The 21527-nt window shown below is 45.2% G+C and overlaps 1 protein-coding gene across 1 annotated transcript in view; it reads right to left on the bottom strand.

Moving 5' to 3' along the window:
* mtif2 (mitochondrial translational initiation factor 2) overlaps nucleotides 1-14154 on the bottom strand; it is a 62896-nt gene extending 48742 nt beyond the window's left edge. The window contains exon 1 of the mRNA XM_067989014.1: nucleotides 14072-14154. The gene's annotated coding sequence lies outside the window, so the exon portion shown is untranslated. The remainder of the gene's footprint in view (nucleotides 1-14071) is intronic.
* Between the last annotated feature and the right edge of the window lie 7373 nt (nucleotides 14155-21527).

Genomic DNA, 21527 nt, shown 5'->3' on the forward strand with positions numbered 1-21527 from the left:
GGACTGAATTAGCAGATCTCTTCTTGTGTGTATGTGTATGGAACTCAGTTAACAAGTTAGGTGGTTGCAGGAAAGGGGGGTAAAGGAATATGGGAACAGGGATGTGGGATTAAGATTACTGTTCATGGGGAGGATGAGGGCCAACATGTCCTGGTTATGCCTGCCAGGGTCTGACACTTTGCCCAAGTAGCCATTCTTCATTTGTGAACCTAGACAGTGAATGGCATGTTATTCAATCACAAGAAAAGTATTCCTAAATGTTGACATGCTTCAATCATTAACTCCGGTAGTGCATTCCAAAGTAACACAAAACTCTGTAAAAAGAGTTTCTCCTATTCTCCATCCTAAATCTTTTACATTTAAGCTTTTTCTATGCCCTTTTGTTCTATTTCTATCCACTCTGTCCCATCCTTTCATAATTTTAAACACCACTATCAAATCACTCCAAAATCTCCACTAACAAAAACAGCCCCAACTTTTCAAGTGTTTCTTCGTATTTGTATTTCCTCATACCACACAGCATCCTGGTGAACATTGTACCTTCTCTATTGCCTCAACTTCCTCCCCATAGCATGGAGCCCAAAACTGCACACAGTACTCCAAGTATAGTCTTACTGAGGTTTTATATAGATTCACCATTACATCTCAATCTCAACTTTTATATTCTCCACCTCTTGTCATAAAACCAGTATTTTATTAACTTTCTTTATGGCCTTGGCTTCGATTAGCTTTCTTCATTACCTTCCTATCTTCCCTTAAACTCTCCCTCCATATAAACTCCCCTACCCATATTTTTTTTAATTCGTTCATGGGATGTGGGCGTCGCTGGCAAGGCCAGCATTTATTGCCCATCCCCTAATTGCCCTTGAGAAGGTGGTGGTGAGCCGCCTTCTTGAACCGCTGCAGTCCGTGTGGTGAAGATTCTCCCACGGTGCTGTTAGGGAGTTCCAGGATTTTGACCCAGCGACGATGAAGGATCGGCGATATATTTCCAAGTCAGGATGGTGTGTGACTTGGAGGGGAACGTGCAGCTGGTGTTGTTCCCATGTGCCTGCTGCTCTTGTCCTTCTAGGTGGTAGAGGTCGCAGGTTTGGGAGGTGCTGTCGAAGAAGCCTTGGCGAGTTGCTGCAGTGCATCCTGTGGATAGTACACACTGCAGCCACTGGTGAAGGGAGTGAATGTTTAGGGTGGTGGATGGGGTGCCAATCAAGCGGGCTGCTTTGTCCTGGATGGTGTTGAGCTTCTTGAATGTTGTTGGAGCTGCACTCATCCAGGCAAGTGGGGAGTATTCCATCACACTCCTGACTTGTGCCTCGTAGTTGGTGGAAAGGCTTTGGGGAGTCAGGTGAGTCACTCGCCGCAGAATACCCAGCCTCTGACCTTTTTTTTTATTCGTTCATGGGATGTGGGCATCGCTGGCGAGGCCGGCATTTATTGCCCATCCCTAATTGCCCTTGAGAAGGTGGTGGTGAGCCTGCTCTTGTAGCCACAGTATTTATATGGCTGGTCCAGTTAAGTTTCTGGTCAATAGTGACCACAGGATGTTGATGGTGGGGGATTCGGCGATGGTAATGCCGTTGAACGTCAAGGGGAGGTGGTTAGACTCTCTCTTGTTGGAAATGGTCATTGCCTGGCACTTGTCTGGCACGAATGTTACTTGCCACTTATCAGCCCAAGCCTGGATGTTGTCCAGGTCTTGCTGCATGCGGGCTCGGACTGCTTCATTATTTGAAGGATTGCGAATGGAACTGAACACTGTGCAATCATCAGCGAACATGCCCATTTCTGACCTTATGATGGAGGGAAAGTCATTGATGAAGCAGCTGAAGATGGTTGGGCCAAGGACACTGCCCTGAGGAACTCCTGCAGCAATGTCCTGGGGCTGAGATGATTGGCCTCCAACAACCACTACCATCTTCCTTTGTGCTCGGTATGACTCCAGCCACTGGAGAGTTTTCCCCGATTCCCATTGACTTCAATTTTACTAGGGCTCCTTGGTGCCACACTCGGTCAAATGCTGCCTTGATGTCAAGAGCAGTCACTCTCACGTCACCTTTGGAATTCAGCTCTTTTGTCCATGTTTGGACCAAGGCTATAATGAGGTCTGGAGCCGAGTGGTCCTGGCGGAACGCAAACTGAGCATTGGTGAGCAGGTTATTGGTGTGTAAGTGCTGCTTGATAGCGCTGTCGACGACACCTTCCATCACTTTGCTGATTTACGGCCGCCCTCTCGACCTTGCCATCTCACGTGGCCTCTACTCCCATTGTGTCAATCACAGATAAGCCCATCTCCAATCACGTCCTTGTATCCCTCTCCACCCACATTCCCCTCTCCCTTTCCCCTCCCCTGTCCCAACCCCACTTCCTTCTGTGCTTGCCCCTGGAAAAAACTCTTCCCCCATGTCACTTACAAATTCCCAACTGTCTAGCCTTTGGCCCTCCATCCATCATGTCATTTCTGCAGCTACCGATCTGCTCAATCACACACTCACCTCCACCTTTGATAACCAGGTCCCGTTTAAAACCATTACTCTCTCACACCATGGTACGTCCCTCATCTCCGCTCCCTTAAGTCCAAGGGACGCAGACTTGAACGTTTATGGTGGACAACTGGTTTAGCCATTCATCACCAGATCTGGCTGGATCAAATAAAGCATTATCGGGTCCTGCTCTCCTCAGTCAAAACTGCTCACTATTCCAGGATCATCCTAGAATGCAAAGGTAATCCTCGGCTTCTCTTCTCCACTACAAACCTTCTTCTTAAATCCCTCTCCCCTGCCTCCTCCACCCTCACCTCCAACAAGTGCGAGGAGCTCATGGACTACTTTGTCACTAAGATTGAGGCCATTCATTCAACTGCCTCTGCTGCTTCCCTCCTTTCCCCTAGCTCATCAAGCCAAACTTCCCCTACGGTTCTCCCCTGCCCTAGCACTGAACTTGCATCTTTCTCTAGTTTCTCCCCTATCTCCCTTCATGCCCTCTCCATCCTGACCATAAGAGCCATCTCTTGCTCCCTTGACCCTATTTCCAACAATCTGCTGACCACCCAAATTCCTTTCCTAGCCCCCATGTTAGCTCATATTGTTAACCAGTCCCTCTTCTCAGGTACTGTTCTCCTCCCCCTCAAATCTGCGGTCATCACCCGCTCCTCAAAAAACCTACCCTTGACCCCTCTGTCCTTGCAAATTACCACCCCATCTCCAACCTCCCTTTCCTCTCCAAAGTCCTGGCACGTATTGTCACCCCCCAAATCTGCACCCACCTTTCCCGCAACTCCGTGTTTGAATCCCTCCAATCAGGTTTCCGCCCCTGCCACAGTACTGAAACAGCCCTCATCAAAGTCACAAATGATATCCTCTGTGACTGTGACCGTAGTAAACTATCCCTCCTCATCCTTCTCAACCTGTCTCCAGCCTTTGACAGAGTTGACCACACCATCCTCTTCCAACGCCTCTCCTCCGTCATCCATCTGGGTGGGATTGTGCTCACCTTGTTCCATTCTTATCTATCCAGTCGTAGCCAGAGAATCACCTGCAATGGCTTCTCTTCCCACTCCTGCACCATTACCTCTGGAGTCCTTCAAGTATCTATCCTTGGTCCCCTCCTATTTCTCATCTACATGCTGCCCCTCGGCGAAATTATCCGAAAGCACGTCAGGTTCCACATGTAGGCTGACGACACCCAGCTCTACCTAACCACCATCTCCCTCAACCCCTCCACTGTCTCTGATTTGTCACACTGCTTGTGTGACATCCAGTACAGGATAAGCAAAAATTTCCTCCAACTAAATATTGGCTAGACCGAAGCCAATACCAAACAAGATAGATGAATTAGTTGCACAAATAGAGATGAATGGTTTAATTTAATAGCCATTGCAGAATCATGGTTGCAAAGTGACCAAGGTTGGGAACTAAATATTCCAGGGTACATGACGTTTAGAAAAGACACGCAGGATGGAAAAGGAGGGGGTGTAGCACTAATAATAAAGGATGACATAAGGACAGTGGTGAGAAAGAATCTTGGCTTGGAAGATCAAGAAGTAGAATCGGTATGGTGAAAATAAGAAATAATAAAGAAAACAATGGTGGGAGCAGTTTATAGGCCTCCTAATAGTAGCAACACCGTTGGACAGAGTATTAATCATGAAGTAATGGGAGCTTGTAACAAAGGTAATGCAGTAATCGTGGGGGATTTTAATCTTCATATCGGCTGAGCAAATCAAATTGGAGAAGGTAGTTTGGAGTATGAGTTCTTGGAATGCATTCGAGACGGTTTCCTAGAGCAATACGTCATGGAATCAACCAGGGAACAGGCTATTTTAGATCTTGTATTATATAATGAGACACGGTTAATTACTAATCTTACAGTAAGGGATCTTCTAGGGAAGAGTGATCATAATATGATAAGTACATCACTCTCAAACTCAATGTGAAGTACTAAGTCAGAAACTAGAATCTTAAACTTAAATAAAGCCAATTACATAGATACAAGGGGTGACTTGGCTAAGATAGATTGGGAAATCAAATTAAAAGGTATGATGGTTGAAAAGCAATGGCAAACATTTAAAGAAATATTTCAATATTCTCAACAAATATACATTCCATTGAGAAATACAAACTCCACGGGAAAAGTGACCCACCCGTGGCTAACTAAAGTAATTAAGGATAGTATTAGATTGAAAGAAGAGGCCTATAATGTTGCCAAGAAGAGTAGTAAGCCTGAGGATTGGAAGAGTTTTAGAAACAAGCAAAGGACGACCAAAAAATTGATAAAGAGAGAAAATAGAATATGAAAGTAAACAAGCAAAAAATATAAAAACGGATTGTAAGAGCTTTAACAAGTATGTAAAAAAGAGAGTAGCAAAAGAAAATGTTGGTCCCTTAGACGCTGAGACGGGAGAAATTATAATGGGGAATCAGGAAATGGCAGATGCCTTCAACAAATATTTTGTATCTGTCTTCACAGTTGAAGACACAAAAAAATACCAGAAATAGTGGGAAACCAAGGGTCTAATGAAAGTGAGGAACTTAAGTAATTAATATCAGTAGAGAAAAAGTACTTGAGAAACTAAAAGCCGATAAATCCCCTGGATCTGATGGCCTACATCCGAGGGTGCTAAAAGAGGTGGCTGCAGAGATAGTGGATGCATTGATTATGCTTCCAAAATTCCCTAGATTCTAGAACGGTCCCAGCGGATTAGAAGGTAGCAAATGTGACCCCGCTATTCAAGAAAGGAGGGAGAGAAAAAACAGGGTACTACAGATCAGTCGTCAGGAAAATGCTGGAATCCATTATTAAGGAAGTGATAACAGGGCATTTAGAAAATCATAATATGATTAGGCAGAGTCAACATGGTTTTATGAAAGGGAAATCATGTTTGACAAATCTATTAGAGTTTTTTGAGGATGTAACTAGTTGGGCAGATCAAGGGGAACCAGTGGATGTCATATATTTGGATTTTCAAAAGGCATTCGATAAGATGCCACTTGAACCCTTGTGTGACAAACTTTTATGTGATTGGGGGTAACATATTAGCATGGATAGAGGATTGGTTAGCGGACAGAAAACAAAGAGCAGGGATAAACAGGTCATTTTCAGGTTGGCAGGTAATAACTAGTGGGGAGCCGCAAGAATTGGTGCTTGGGCCTCAGCTATTTACAATCTATATTAATGACTTAGATGAAGGGACCGAGTGTAATGTATTCAGGTTTGCTGACGATACAAAGCTAGGTGGGAAAGCAAGCTGTGAGGAGGACACAAAAGAGTCTGCAAAGGGATATAGACAAGTTACATGAGTGAGCGAGAAGCTGGCAGATGGAGTATAATGTGGGGAAATGTGAGGTTACTCACTTTGGTAGGAAGAATAGAAAAAAAGAATATTTTTTAAATGGTGAGAAACTATTAAATGTTGGTGTTCAGAGAGACTTGGGTGTCCTCGTACAAGAAACACAAAAGGCTAGCATGCAGGTACAGCAAACAATTTGGAAAGCAAATGGCATATTGGCCTTTATTGAAAGGGGGTTGGAGTACAAGAGTGAGGAAGTCTTACTACAATTGTACAGGGCTTTGGCGAGACCTCACCTGGAGTATTGCATTCAGTTTTGGTCTCCTTATCTAAGGAAGGATATACTCAAGCTGTGGCTTATCTAGTGTTTTACTTGCCTTAGAGGCGGTGCAATGAAGGTTCACTAGATTAATTACTGGGATAAGAGGGTTGACCTACGAAGAGAGGTTGAGTAGAATTGGCCTATACGCTCTGGAGTTTAGAAGAATGAGAGGTGATCTCATTGAAACATATAAGGTTATGAGGGGGCTTGACAGGGTAGAGGTTAAGTTGAACAGCCAAGCTGTTCCAGTACAGCTACTACACTGACATCTACCCAACAATGTGGAAAATTGCCCAGGTATGTCCTGTCCACAAAAAGCAGGACAAATCCAATCCGGCCAATTACCGCCCCATCAGTCTACTCTCAATCAGCACCAAAGTGATGGAAGTGTTGTCGACAGTGCTATCAAGCGGCACTAACTCACCAATAACTTGTTCACTGATGCTCAGTTTGGGTTCCGCTAGGACCCCTCGGCTCCAGACCTCATTACAGCCTTGATATAAACATGGACAAAAGAGCTGAATTCCAGAGGTGACGTGAGAGTGACTGCCCTTGACATCAAGGCAGCATTTGACCGAGTGTGGCACCATAGTAAAATTGAAGTCAATGGGAACCAGGGGGAAAACTCTCAGTGGCTGGAGTCATACCTAGCACAAAGGAAGATGGTAGTGGTTGTTGGAGGCCAATCATCTCAGCTCCAGGACATTGTTGCAGGAGTTCCTCAGGGCAGTGTTCCAGGCCCAACCATCTTCAACTGCTTCATCAATGACCTTCCCGCCATTATAAGGTCAGAAGTGGGGATATTCGCTGATGATTGCACAGTGTTCAGTTCCATTCGCAACCCCTCAGATAATGAAGCAGTCCATGTCGTATGCAGCAAGACCTGGACAACATCCAGGCTTGGGCTGATAAATGGCAAGTAACATTCGGGCCAGACATGTGTCAGGCAATGACCATCTCCAACAAGGGAGAGTCTAACCACCTCCCCTTGACATTCAACGGCATTACCATTGCCGAATCCCCCACCAGCAACATCCTGGGGGTCACCATTGACCAGAAACTTAACTGGACCAGCCAAATAAATATTGTGTCCACAAGAGCAGGTCAGAGGCTGGGTATTCTGCGGCGAGTGACTCACCTCCTGACTCCCCAAAGCCTTTCCACCATCTACAAGGCACAAGTCAGGAGTGTGATGGAATACTGTCCACTTGCCTGGATGAGTGCAGCTCCAACAACACTCCAGAAGCTCGACACCATCCAGGACAAAGCAGCCCGCTTGAATGGCACCCCATCCACCACCTTAAACATTCACTCCCTTCACCACCGGCACACTGTGGCTGCAGTGTGTACCATCTACAGGATGCACTGCAGCAACTCGCCAAGGCTTCTTCGACAGTACCTCCCAAACCCGCAGCCTCCCAAACCCGCAACCTCTACCACCTAGAAGGACAAGGGCAACAGGCACATGGGAACACCGCCACCTGTACGTTCCCCTCCAAGTCACACACCATCCCGATTTGGAAATATATCGTCATTCCTTCATAGTCGCTAGGTCAAAATCCTGGAACTCCCTACCGAACAGCACTGTGGGAGAACCTTCACCACACGGACTGCAGCGGTTCAAGGCGGCGGCTCACCACCACCTTCTCAAGGGCAATTAGGGAGGGATAATAAATGCTGGCCTTGTCAGCGACGTCCACATCTCATGAACGAATAAAAAAAAATGCTGAGAGGCTGTTTCCCATGGCTGGAGAGTCTAGAACTAGGGGGCACAGTCCCAGGATAAGGAGTCAGTCATTTAAGACTGAAATGAGGAGGGATTTCTTCACTCAGGGTTGTGAATCTTTGGAATTCTCTACCCCAGAGGGCTGCTGAGTCGTTGAATATATTCATGGCTGAGACAGATAGATTTTTGAACTCTAAGGGAATCAAGGGAAACGGGGATCAGGCAGGAAGGTGGAGATGAGGTCGAAGATCAGCCATGATCTGATTGAATGGCGGAGCAGGCTCGAAGGGCCATGTGGCCTACTCCTATTCTATTTCTTATGTTCTTATGGTCTTCGGTCCCCGCCACAAACTCTGTTCCCCAGCCACCGACTCCATCTCTCTCCCTGGGCTGAGGCTGAACCAGACCATTCACAATCTTGGTGTCCTAACTGACCCTTATATGAGCTTCCAACCACTATCTGTTCCATCACCAAGGCCGCCTATTTCCATCCTCATAACATCGCCCTTCTCCGCCTCTGCCTCAGCTCATCTGCTGCTGAAACTCTGTTTTAAAAAAAACTGTACAATTGTAGTAAGACTACTTACTTCCATGCCTTTGTTACCTCTAAACTTGACTACTCCAATGCTCTCCTGGCCGGCCTCCCACCTTCCATCAACTTAAGCTCAACCAAAACTCTGCTGCCCATCCCGTTCACCTATCATCCTTGTGCTTGCTGACCTACATTGGCTCCCCGTCCAGGAATGTCTCGATTTTAAAATACTCATCCTTGTTTTCAAATCCCTCCATGGCTTCATCCCTCCCTATCTCTGTAACCTCCTCCAGCCCTCCAACCCTCCAAGACCTCTGCACTCCTCCAATTCTTGCCTCTTGCGCATCCCCGATTTTAATCGTTCCACCGTGCCTTCAGCTGCCAAGGCCCTAAGCTCTGGAATTCCCTCCCTAAACCTCTCCACCTCTCTACTTCACTCTCCTCCTTTAAGATGCTCCTTAAAACCTACCTTTAATAGGACAAAGTCAGCATGGCTTTATGAAGGGGAAGTCATGTCTGACAAATTTGCTTGAGTTCTTTGAGGACATAACGTACAGGGTGGATAAAGGGGAACCAGTGGACATAGTGTATTTAGACTTCCAGAAGGCATTCGACAAGGTGCCACATAAAAGATTATTGCTCAAGATAAAGAATCACTGGATTGGGGGTAATATTCTGGCATGGGTGGAGGATTGGTTATCTAACAGGAAGCAGAGAGCTGGGATAAATGGTTCATTCTCGGACTGGCAACCAGTAGCCAGTGGTGTTCCGCAGGGGTCGGTGCTGGGTCCCCAACTCTTTACAATCTATATTAACGATTTGGAAGAGGGGACCGAGTGTAACATATCAAAGTTTGCAGATGATACAAAGATGGGAGGGAAAGTAGAGAGTGAGGAGGACATAAAAAACCTACAAGGGGATATAGACAGGCTGGGTGAGTGGGCGAAGATTTGGCAGATGCAATACAATATTGGAAAATGTGAGGTTATGCACTTTGGCAGGAAAAATCAGAGAGCAAGTTATTATCTTAATGGCGAGAAACTGGAAAGTACTGCAGTACAAAGGGATCTGGGGGTCCTAGTGCAAGAAGATCAAAAAGTTAGTATGCAGGTGCAGCAGGTGATCAAGAAGGCCAACGGAATGTTGGCGTTTATTGCTAGGGGGATAGAATATAAAAACAGGGAGGTATTGCTACAGTTATATAAGGTATTGGTGAGACCTCACCTGGAATACTGCATAGTTTTGGTGTCCATACTTAAGAAAAGACATACTTGCTCTCGAGGCAGTACAAAGAAGGTTCACTCGGTTAATCCCGGGGATGAGGGGGCGGACATATGAGGAGAGGTTGAGTAGATTGGGACTCTACTCATTGGAGTTCAGAAGAATGAGAGGCGATCTTATTGAAACATATAAGATTGTGAAAGGGCTTGATCGGGTGGATGCAGTAAGGATGTTCCCAAGGATGGGTGAAACTAGAACGAGGGGGCATAATCTTAGAATAAGGGGCTGCTCTTTCAAAACTGAGATGAGGAGAAACTTCTTCACTCAGAGGGTAGTAGGTCTGTGGAATTTGCTGCCCCAGGAAGCTGTGGAAGCTACATCATTAAATAAATTTAAAACAGAAATAGACAGTTTCCTAGAAGTAAAGGGAATTAGGGGTTATGGGGAGCAGGCAGGAAATTGGACATGAATTTAAATTTGAGGTTAGGATCAGATCAGCCATGATCTTATTGAATGGCGGAGCAGGCTCGAGGGGCCGATTGGCCTACTCCTGCTCCTATTACTTATGTTTATGTACCTCTTTGAGCTTTCGGTCAACTGTCCTAATATCTCCTTGTGGCTTGGTGTCAAATTTTGTTTGATAATCGCTCCTGTGAAGTGGCTTTGTTTTATTACGTTAAAGGCGCTATATAAATGCAAGTTGTTATTTTTGTTGTCCACTTGAGATGCTGCTTTTAATGTCATGAACCTGAACCCCGATATACCTCTGCTCTTCCACGTCATCAAACATTAGGCAGTTGAGTTGGGTAAAGCAAGCCCAATGTATAATTATTACTTTTTGTAACCAAAATGTACCACCTCAAATTTAGTAACATTGAATTCCATCTGCCACTATCTTGTCCATTCCATTACCTTATCAATATCACCTTGCCACTTCCCTTAGTCGTCAGAATTATTTGCTATGCTTACTATTTTAGCACTTTTACAAATTTCAACACCACTCTTTCTAGCCCTACATCCAAATCACTGAAGTAAACAGCGAACAGAAGCAACAAGCTAATGTTTCAGGTGTGGACTTCCATCAGAACTCCTCCTCAGTTTCCCCTGCTCTAACCAGTTCTTAAACCGGTCTGGCCTATGTGTGACTCCAGACCCACAGCAATGTTGTTGATTCTTAACTGCCCTCTGAAATAGCCTAGCAAGCCACTCAGTTGTACAACCCAGCTACAAAAAAACGTAATAAGAGTAAAACCGGACGGACCACCCGGCATCCGACCACTAGGCACCGGACACAACGTCAAACCCAGCCCAGTCAACCCTGCAAAGTCCTCCTCACTAACATGTGGGAACTTTGCCAAAATTGGGAGAGCTGTCCCAGACTAGTCAAACAGCAGCCTGACATAGCCACACTCACAGAATCATACCTTTCAGCCAACGTCCCAGACTCCAAAGTGCCGAATGGGCGATCCATCTCGGCCTCCTCCCAAAATCCCGACCATCACAGAAGCCAGTCTTCAGCCAATTCAATTCACTCCACGTGATATCAAGAAACGGCCGAGTGCACGGTATACAGTAAATGCTATGGGCCCTGACAACATTCAGCTGTAGTGCTGAACACTTGTGCTCCAGAACTAGCCATGCCTCTAGCCAAACTGTTCCAGAACAGCTACCACACTGGCATCTACCCGACAAAGGGGAAAATCGCCCAGGTATGTCCCGTCCACAAAAAGCAGGACAAATCCAATCCGGCCAATTACCGCCCCATCAGTCTAATCACAAACTGCACCAAAGTGATGGAAGGTGTCGTCGACAGTGCCATCAAGCGGCACTTACTCACCAATAACGTGCTCACCAATGCTCAGTTTGGGTTCCGGCAGGACCACTCGGCTCCAGACCTCATTACAGCCTTGGTACAAACATGGACAAAAGAGCTGAATTCCAGAGGTGACGTGAGAGAGTGACTGCCCTTGACATCAAGGCAGCATTTGACCGAGTGTGGCACCAAGGAGCCCCAGTAAAATTGAAGTCAATGGGAATCACGGGGAAAACTCTCCAGTGGCTGGAGTCATAACTAGCACACGGAAGATGGTAGTGGTTTTTAGAGGCCAATCGTCTCAGACCCAGGACATTGCTGCAGGAGTTCCTCAGGGCAGTGTCCTAGGCCCAACCATCGTCAGCTGCTTCATCAATGACCTTCCCTCCATCATAAGGTCAGAAGTGGGGATGTTTGCTGATGATTACAGTATTCAGTTCCATTCGCAACCCCTCAGATAACGAAGCAGTCCGTGCCCACATGCAGCAAGACCTCGACAACATCCAGCCTTGGGCTGATAAATGGCAAGTAACATTCACGTAAAACAAGCGCCAGGCAATGACCATCTCCAACAAGAGAAAGTCTAACCACCTCACCTTGACATTCAACGGCATTACCATCACCAAATCCCCCACCAGCAACATCCTGGGGGTCACGATTGACCAGAAGCTAAATTGGACCAGCCACATAAATACTGTGGCTTCAAGAGCAAGTCAGAGGCTGGGTATTCTGTGGCGAGTGACTCACCTCCTGACTCCCCAAAGCCTTTCCACCATCTACAAGGCACAAGTCAGGAGTGTGATGAAATACTCTCCACTTGCCTGGATGAGTGCAGCTCCAACAACACTCAAGAAGCTCGACACCATCCAGGACAAAGCAGCCTGCTTGATTGGCACCCCATCCACCACCGTAAACATTCACTCCCTCCACCACCGGCGCACAGTTGCTACAGTGTGTGTCATCCACATGATGCGCTGCAGCAACTCGCCAAGGCTTCCCCGACAGCACCTCCCAAACACACGACCTCTACCACCTAGAAGGACAAGGGCAGCAGGTACATGGGAACAACATCACCAGCACGTTCCCCTCCAAGTCACACACCATCCCGATTTGGAAATATATTGCCGTTCCTTCATCGTCAAAATCCTGGAACTCCCTACCTAACAGCACTGTGGGAGAACATTCACCACATGGACTGCAGTGGTTCAAGGCGGCGGCTCACCACCACCTTCTCAAGGGCAATTAGGGATGGGCAATAAATGCTGGCCTTGCCTGCGACGCCCACATCCCATGAACGAATAAAAAAAAAATGCATCTGTCCATAACAGTATTGGCAGGAGTGACCACCGCACAGTCCTTGTGGAGACGAAGTCTCGTCTTCACACTGAGGACACCATCCATCGTGTTGTGTGGCACTACCACCGTGCTAAATGGGATAGATTCAGAACAGATCTAGCAGCTCAAAACTGGGCATCCATGAGGCGTATCTAAAAATGAGGTGCCAACATGGTGAAACTACAACACAGGACTACATGCATGCTAAACAGCCGAAGCAGTATGTTATAGACAGAGCTGAGCGATCTCACAACCAACGGATCAGATCAAAGCTCTGCAGTCCTGCCACATCCAGTTGTGAATGGTTGTGTATAATTAAACAACTAACGGGACGAGGCTCCATGATCAGCCCCATTCTCAATAATGGCAGAGTCCAGCACGTGAGTGCAAAAGACAAGGCTGAAGCATTTGCAACCATCTTCAGCCAGAAGTGCTGAGTGGATGATCCATTTCGGCCTCCTCCCAAGATCCCCACAATTACAGACGCCAGTCTTCAGCCAATTCAATTCACTCCACATGATATCAAGAAACGGCTGAGTGCACTGGATACAACAAAGGCTACGGATCCTGACAACATCTCGGCTGTAGTGTTGAAGACTTCTGCTCTAGAACTAGCCGCGCCTCTAGCCAAGCTGTTCCAGTACAGCTACAACACTGGCATCTACCAGACAAGGGCAGCAGGTGCTTGGGAACATCTCCACCTGCACGTTCCCCTCCAATTCACACACCTTCCTGACTTGGAAGTATATCACCGTTTCTTCATCGATGCTGGGTCAAAATCCTGAAACTCCCTACCTAACAGCACTGTGGGAGAACCTTCGCCACACTGACTGCAGCGGTTCAAGAAGGCGGCTCACCACCACCTTCTCAAGGGCAATTAAGTTTAGGCAATAAACGCTGGCCTTGCCAGCAATGCCCACATTCCATGAATGAATAAAAAAAAATACAATTTGTTACCCTTCCTGTAATTCCAATGCACTAAATCTTCAACAATCTCCCATGTGGTAGCTTGTCAAAAGCGATCTGAAAGCCCATGTACATCCCATCCACTGCATTTCCCCCATCCACCAAGATCTGCCACCTGTTCAAAGAACTCTGTCAGGTTTATCAAGTCTGACCTTCCTTTCTGAAATCAGTGCTGGTTGCATACTCCTACCCCCAACCTTGAGGCGAGGGCAAAAAATTGTTGGGAAAAGATAGGAAATTCTTTCCTTAAACTGAATACAAAACATTCCACCCATCCTCGCATTCCCAAACATTATTAATGATTCCTACCGCCTCCCGTTCAGAGCTCAGCTGACAAGCCAAGATACAGCGCATATTAATCAAGAATTTACCCGGAGCCGTTCCTAACTCTCTTCATTCTCTGGAAACCGCCATTATATTTCCCACAATTCCCGTCACAGCCGAGCGCAATGGGAAAAGAGTGAAGGCGCCCGTCGCCATCTTAGTAAAGGAGAATCCATTCACGTCACGTGCTGATCGCCATCTTGGTAAAGGAGATTACATTCAAAGCCTGCGTTCGTCGCTACCTTAGTAAAGGAGAATCCATTCACGTCACGTGCTGGTCGCCATCTTTGTAAAGGGTAATCCATTTGGGGGCTGCATGCTGGCCGCCATCTTAGTAAAGGAGAGTGAGCCGGGCGTTGTCGTTGACCCGTATACTTATCATGATCAATTCCCCTTCCCGATTCCGTGCAGTGTTAAAAGTTGATATTAGCTGGCTCTGTGATCATCGGGGAGTCGTTAAGAGCGAAATTTCAGGTTAAAAAGATGGAAACGAGCTACATATCTATGCTGGAAAGAATGGGTACTATTTATTGAATAAAATCAGGTGTTGCGAACGCTCACCAAAAAGTAAGCTTTCAAACTGAAAACAAGCTCTGATAGTCTGCTTTTATTATCTTCCAAAAGAATCATTAAAATGTGAATAATTAAAAATCCAACTAGTGCAGCATTGCTAATGGCTTGGCCCACGAAGCCAAACTTCCCCTACGGTTCCCCCTGCCCTAGCGCTGAACTCACATCTTTCTCTAGTTTCTCTCCTATCTCCCCTCATGCCCTCTCCGAGCTCATCTTGACCATGAGACCCACCTTCTGCTCCCTCCACTCCATTCCCACTAAACTACTGACCACCAAACTTCCCTAAATCAAAAGCAAAATACTGTGGATGCTGGAAATCTGAAATAAAAACAGAAAGTCCTGGAAAAGCTCAGCAAATCAGGCAACATCTGTAGAGAAAGAAACAAAGTTAACATTTCAGGTCGAAGACCTTTCGTCAGTTCTGACTTCCGGGTCCCCATGTTAGCTGATATTGTTATCGGTTCCCTCTCCTCAGGTACTGTCCCCCTCCCCTTTAAATCTGCCATCATCACCCTCCTCCACATAAAACCCACCCTTGACCCGTCTGTGCTTGCAAACTACTGCCCCATGTACAACCTCCCTTTCCTCTCCAAAGTCCTTGAACTTGTTGTCGCTTCCCAAATCCATGCCCACCTTTCCCACAACTCCATGTTTGAATCTCTCCAATCAGGCTTCCGCACCGCCACTGTACTGAAACAGCCCTTATCAAAGTCACAAATGACATACTATGTGACTGACAATAGTAAACCATCCCTCCTCATCCTTCTCGACCTGTCTGCAGCCTTTGACACAGTTGATCGCACCATCCTCCTCCAACGTCCCTCCTCCATCGTCCAGCTGGGTGAGACTACGCTCACCTGGTTCTATTCTTAACTATCCAGTCGTAGCCAGTGAATCACCTGCAATGGCTTCTCTTCCCACTCCTGCACCATTACCTCTGGAATCCTCCAAGGATCTACCCTTGGCCCTCTCCTATTTTTCATCTACACGCTGCTCCTCGGCGACATCATCCGAAAACACAATGTCAGTTTCCACATGTATGCTGACGACACCCAGCTCTACCTCACAACCACCGCCACCCAACTGGGTGAGCAAAAATTTCCACCAACTAAATATTTAGACCGAAGCCATTGTCTTTGGTCCCCACTGCAAACACCGTTCCCCAGCCTCCGACTCCATCCCTCTCCCTGGCCACTGTCTGAGGCTGAACCAGACCGTTCACAACCTTGGCATCCTATTTGACCCTGAAATGAGCTTCCGACCACATATCTGCTCCATCACCAAGACCGCCTGCATTCACCTTCGTAACATCACCCGTCTCCGGCCATGCCTCAGCTCATCTGCTGCTGAAACCGTCACCCATGCCTTTGTTACCTCCAGACTGGACTATTCCAATGGTCTCCTGGCTAGCCTCCCATTTTCCACCTTCCGTAAACTTGAGTGCATCCAAAACCCTGCTGCCCATATCCTAACTAACACCAAGTCCCGTTATCCCATCACCTCTATGCTCATTGTCGTACATTGACTCCCGGTCCGAGAGTGCCTCGATTTAAAAATTCTCAACCTTGGTTTCAAATCCCTCCATGGCCTTGCCCCTCCCTATCTCCGTAACCTCCTCCAGCCCTACAACACTCCAAGATCGCTGCACTCCTCCAATTCTTGCCTCTTGCACATCCCCGATTTTAATCGCTCCATCATTGGTGACTGTGCAGTCAACTGTCTAGGCCCTAAGCTCTGGAATTCCCTCCCTAAACCTCTCTGCCTCTCTACCTCTCTCTCCTCCTTTAAGACACTCCTTAAAACCTACCTCTTTGACCAAGCTTTTGGTCATCTGTCCTAATACCTCCTTACGTAGCTTGGTATTGATAACGCTCCTGTGGACTTTGGGATTTTTTACGACGTTAAAGGCGCTTTATAAATGCAAGTTGTTGTTGTTGTTTGTTCAGTGATTAGCCAAGCCACATAGATGGAAAAAGTTTGCCGGTTTGATTCCCAGTGTATGTTGAGTTAGCTGATCTTACCTGGTGCGATGAAAAGGCACTACAATTTGGCTTTCACATCCTTAGATCTGGGAGGGAAAAATCAGCCATGATTTCTGCTCCTTTGCTGGAAATGCACTTGTGAGAATGTGGAAATGAGGGCAGAATCAGGCTCTGCTGTGATGCCCTCTTGCAGTTGAATAGTCTAGTAATATTCACAGTCACAGTTCATATACAAAGAATAGCCAGGACAAGGAAAGAAAGAATTTGCAATTATATAACGCTTTCTCACATCTTCAGGTTGTGCTTCAGAACCAATGAGTCATAAATCAAGGTTACAAAAAAGACTGGAACAGGAGAAAGTCATCAAATTTACAATACACAAAAAAACTACTCAATCGACTGTGCCAGTGACAGCACTAGTTGTTTAACTTGAGCTGTTTAATCGAATCCCATTTCTCTGCCTTTTCCCTGTATCCTTTTATTTTTTTTCCTTTTCATTCTAATCCCCATTTAAATGATATTATAGTCTCTGTCTCAATAGCCACTGTGGTAAAACATTTCTTGTTCTAATAACTCTGTATGAAAACATTTCTTCTAACTTCCCCATTTATTCTTCTGGTGATAATCCTCAGTTTATGTCTCCTTGTTATCAATTTGCCAACCAGTGGAAACAACCTTTCACTATTTACACTTTATATTCTAGATGGACCACTGATGGAGATACAGTTAGATACTGGGACAATTGTATCTATTTTACAAGAATTCATTTATAGGTTTTGCTTATCAAGAAGAAATTGCCAGGACATTAAACCTATTTGATAGAGGAAAACCCTTTATGGTCAAATAAAGGCAAATGTTAAATATGAGGAGACATTTGCTACTTTCCCCTTGGTTGTAGTTAGGGGAAACAGCATTGTTGTACAGAAATTATTTGAACAAGATTTGGTTATATCTGGGCCAATATTTTCAAAGTGGAAATTGTTGGGACAAGTGTAGGGGAGAACATTGCAAATTAGCATAACAACGTGGTTAAAGATGGAGATGGCACTGTGAAGGATTTTAAAGCTGAAATCTGGTTATGTCCTGATGTCAAACCAGTTTTCCATAAAGTTCATATGCAGCACATGCCCCTTGGAAAACTGTGGAAAGCGCTTGGGACTGGGGAAAAAATCTCAAAGGTTGACTCATAGATTTGGTGCCAAAAACTGATAAGTACATATAACTCTGTGGAAATTGTGGTGTGACTGTAAATCAGAGGATGGACCTTATTCTTTACTCATTACTGAGAAATTGTTCACAATACTGGCTAAAGGCACCTTATTTGGTAAACCAGATTTTCCAGTTGTTTACCAACAGGTAGAGATAAATGCTAAGTCCAAGCAAATTCACTCCAATCACTGATCACCGTTCATTAATGACTATCTTAGGACCCAAGTCAACTATACTCACCTCCTTGTTTTGAGACTGCAACCTTGGGCATTAATTTTGTTACTGCATAAGTACAAAATTGAGTATCAATGATCTGTAGACCATACAAATGCTAACGGGCCAGATTTTGCTGTAGCAGGACATCTAACATCTAGTTAGACTTGCCCTTGCATGTTTAGGTTTTAAAATTCTTTGAGTGGCAAGTTGCTGAAAGTGCGAACTGATAACATCGCAGCAAGGGAAACAGGGCATCTGGGACCTGAGTGAACAGGGCAAACATCTGTGTATCTCCTTAACCAATCAGATTGAAGGATTGTGAAATTAACAGCGCAAGGACTGAGCAGGAAGTGTAAATTAGATTGGGTGAATTCAATGTCAAATCAGGTACAGAAAGAGAAATAAAGGGAGGGAAAGAAAGATTGGATTAAGAGAGAGAGAAAAAAAAGAGACAGAAAAGAAAAGTTTAAAACAAAATTAAATTTTACATTTTTAAAATCTCCTACAACAATTAAAACCTGAAGGAATGAGACTAGTTCAGTTTTCAGTGTCAGAGAGGTTGATTGGTAGTAACTAACACTTATCACGTCGTTAAAAGGATACTTAGACTGGAATGGACAAGACTTAACTTTCTGTGATGAATTTAGTTCATACCTACTGCGCAAATACAGGAACTTCATGCCATTCAATGCACTTCAATGGTGAGGCAGACAGCGAGATGCCGTTTTTGCGGAACAACTCAGACAGCAACGTTTGGATATTTGAGTTTAACTGCACATCTGCCCCTCACCTGTACTTGCTGTACCATTTGCTCATAAATAACGATGAGCGCCATTAGCCTCACCGTTATTTTGACAGCAAAATCTGAGCCATTGTCTTGTTAAGATTACTGAAAGAGAGTTGGAAGTCTCCAACAGAGATGAAAACATTTTTTTTTCTCTATTTAAAGTCACCCATCTGCGAGACGTGTAGCGATCCATTATTTGCTCAGATACGGAACTATATATTAACTGGTTGGTCAATCCATTTGCAAAATGAAGACCTTGAGCCTTATTTTATCTGGACAGATCAATTATCAGCAGAACAGACCTATGCTTTGGAGGATAAGAATGGTAATATAGAGCCAGGTTGCTAAAGGATCTTCATAAGAAACACCCTGAAATGAAGACATTGGCCAGAGGCTATCCCTAATGGCTTAGCCTTGAGGAGAACATTGAGGGAACTGTGCAGAATCCTGGAGTCTGTGTGATGGAAAGAAACAAACCACCAGTGGCACCTGGTGGTGGCCACCAAACCCTGGCAACATATCCACATCGATTTTACATCAGAGGATTGACAATACCTTTTAGGGTTAGTGGATAGCCATTCGAGATGGTTGGAAGTTTTTCTAATGTCCCAAATAGTGATCACCAAACATATTTGCTTCCAATAGCATACCAGAGACAGTGATCTTTGATAACGAACCACAGTTCACTGCTACAGAATTTGCTAGCATTATGAATTGAAAATACCCTTGTCCTCCATACCACCTTGCCTCAAATGGGACTGCAGAAAGGTCTGTGCAAATACTTAAACAAACACTACATTCTGACCAGGGGAAATATTGTTTGGCAAATATTCTATTGATGTACATAATACTTCATACACTTCCCTTGTTGACCATGGTTGTTTAATTACACAAGTAGAGCTCTTGCCCTTTAGGGGTATGTACAGGTCTTTTGAACACCTCCCACTGTTGATACGTAGTTTTATCTGTTAATAAATCTGCCCAGTCTATTGTGGTCAATTTCTGCATCATTCCCTCCAAAGTTAGCCTTACCTAAATTTAAAACTTTGGCTCATGACTCATCCCGCTCCCTCTCAAATCTAATATCGAATTCTATCATATTATGGTCACTGTTAGCTAGGTGTTCCCTATCCGTTAGATTATTGACCAATTCAGGCTCATTCCTCATTACTAAATCTAAGATGGCATGTTCTATGCAAAATGATCTGCCACTAGCACCCAAAAGAATTGAAAGAATCAAGGTCCTTTCCACTGCGGGTCTGGAAACTCAAACAAAGAGTGAATCTATAAGCTTAATAAAAATGATAATAATGGACTTACAGTTTTAAGAGGGAGGGGTGTAATGTATTGATATATAAAACTGGGTAGGATTATTACTTTCTGGTAGCCCCACAGTTCCCGCTGGGCCACTATGCCACTGGAAGTGTGTAATGGTGAGAACTCTGCCCACTAACTAGTCCTGATACTGACCCCGTCCCAAATCCCAGTGATTGGGTCATTAGCATAAAGGGGGCAGGCGCCTGTGCCATTTATGATGTCCCTGAGCATCCGCTCCACTTAGTGCCAGGAATATCAGAGCGCCTTGCAACTCCACCAGTGGAGGGAATGGGCAGGTTGATAGGCCCAAAGACAATCACAGACTTTCAAATAACTGTTGATTTTAAACTTGTGGCTTTCTTCGCGGCAATCAGTGATTCTGGGATCTCTCCAACCATCCAGGATTGATTCTGACCCTGTCTCAAATCCCAGGGATTGAGTCAATGCTGTTCGATCTCAGAACCCTCTCGGAATTAAAGATTAATCTCCAGGAAATTGCTCCAGCAACCTGGGAGAAAAAAAGTTTTTGTTTTCATTTTCTTTGAACACTTTTCTTTCTTAGTTCTAAAAATATCAGTGATTAGTAAAAAGAAAGGCTGTTTGACTGTCAGTCAAGAATCATCCAATCGAGTAATGAAGTCTTATAGCTTTCCAATTGGCACGGGAAGGTGGTGCCTTTGAGGATGGATGTGTAGGAAGACCAATGGCGGGATGGTGAGCCGGGGTGGTTGGAGGCGAGAGGCAATGTGATGAAACCTCCAGGAATATGTCCAACCAGAGTTAGCAACCCTAATGCAGACATACTTTCTGTGGGGTAGGGGATGGCAGAACTGACATTATCCCACTAGTCTCTTTTCTTCTGCCATCAGCACAGAAGGATGTGAACGCAAGAAATGCCGGAACCCGATTCTGCATTGCATTTCTTCCCCGAGCACAAATTATGTGATTTTTGTGCTCCAGCTGCAGAGCAGTTTCAGGCCTATTGTAGTTTGTAATTTGGGGAGGAATCACCAGTTTTGGGAGGGAGGGAATGATGAATGGGTATTGGGAGAAAAGTTTGTGTAAAAATAAACGCTTTGTTATTCAGAAGGGTTAGCCTTGTGTGTCTGATTTAAAGTATGGCTCTTCATTACACCCTTCATTACACCCAATTATGGCTCTTCATTACACCCTTCATAGTTGAAGGATGATTCATACCTGCCCCAGCCATACCTGGGGTCCACGACCGAAACGTTAACTTTTCTATTCTCTGCAGATGCTGACCGGCCCATTGTGTGTTTCCAGTGTTTTTTTGTTTCTGTTTTTAAAATACTATTCATTGGGGTGACAGCATTAAAATGAAATATGGAAACATGGAATTAAAGGCCTGAATGAAAGCTTTGAGTAACCGAGGGAAGTGCGATCCTGCAGGATGTGACT

Source organism: Heptranchias perlo, chromosome 8 (assembly GCF_035084215.1).
Source record: "Heptranchias perlo isolate sHepPer1 chromosome 8, sHepPer1.hap1, whole genome shotgun sequence".
Lineage (NCBI taxonomy): Eukaryota > Metazoa > Chordata > Chondrichthyes > Hexanchiformes > Hexanchidae > Heptranchias > Heptranchias perlo.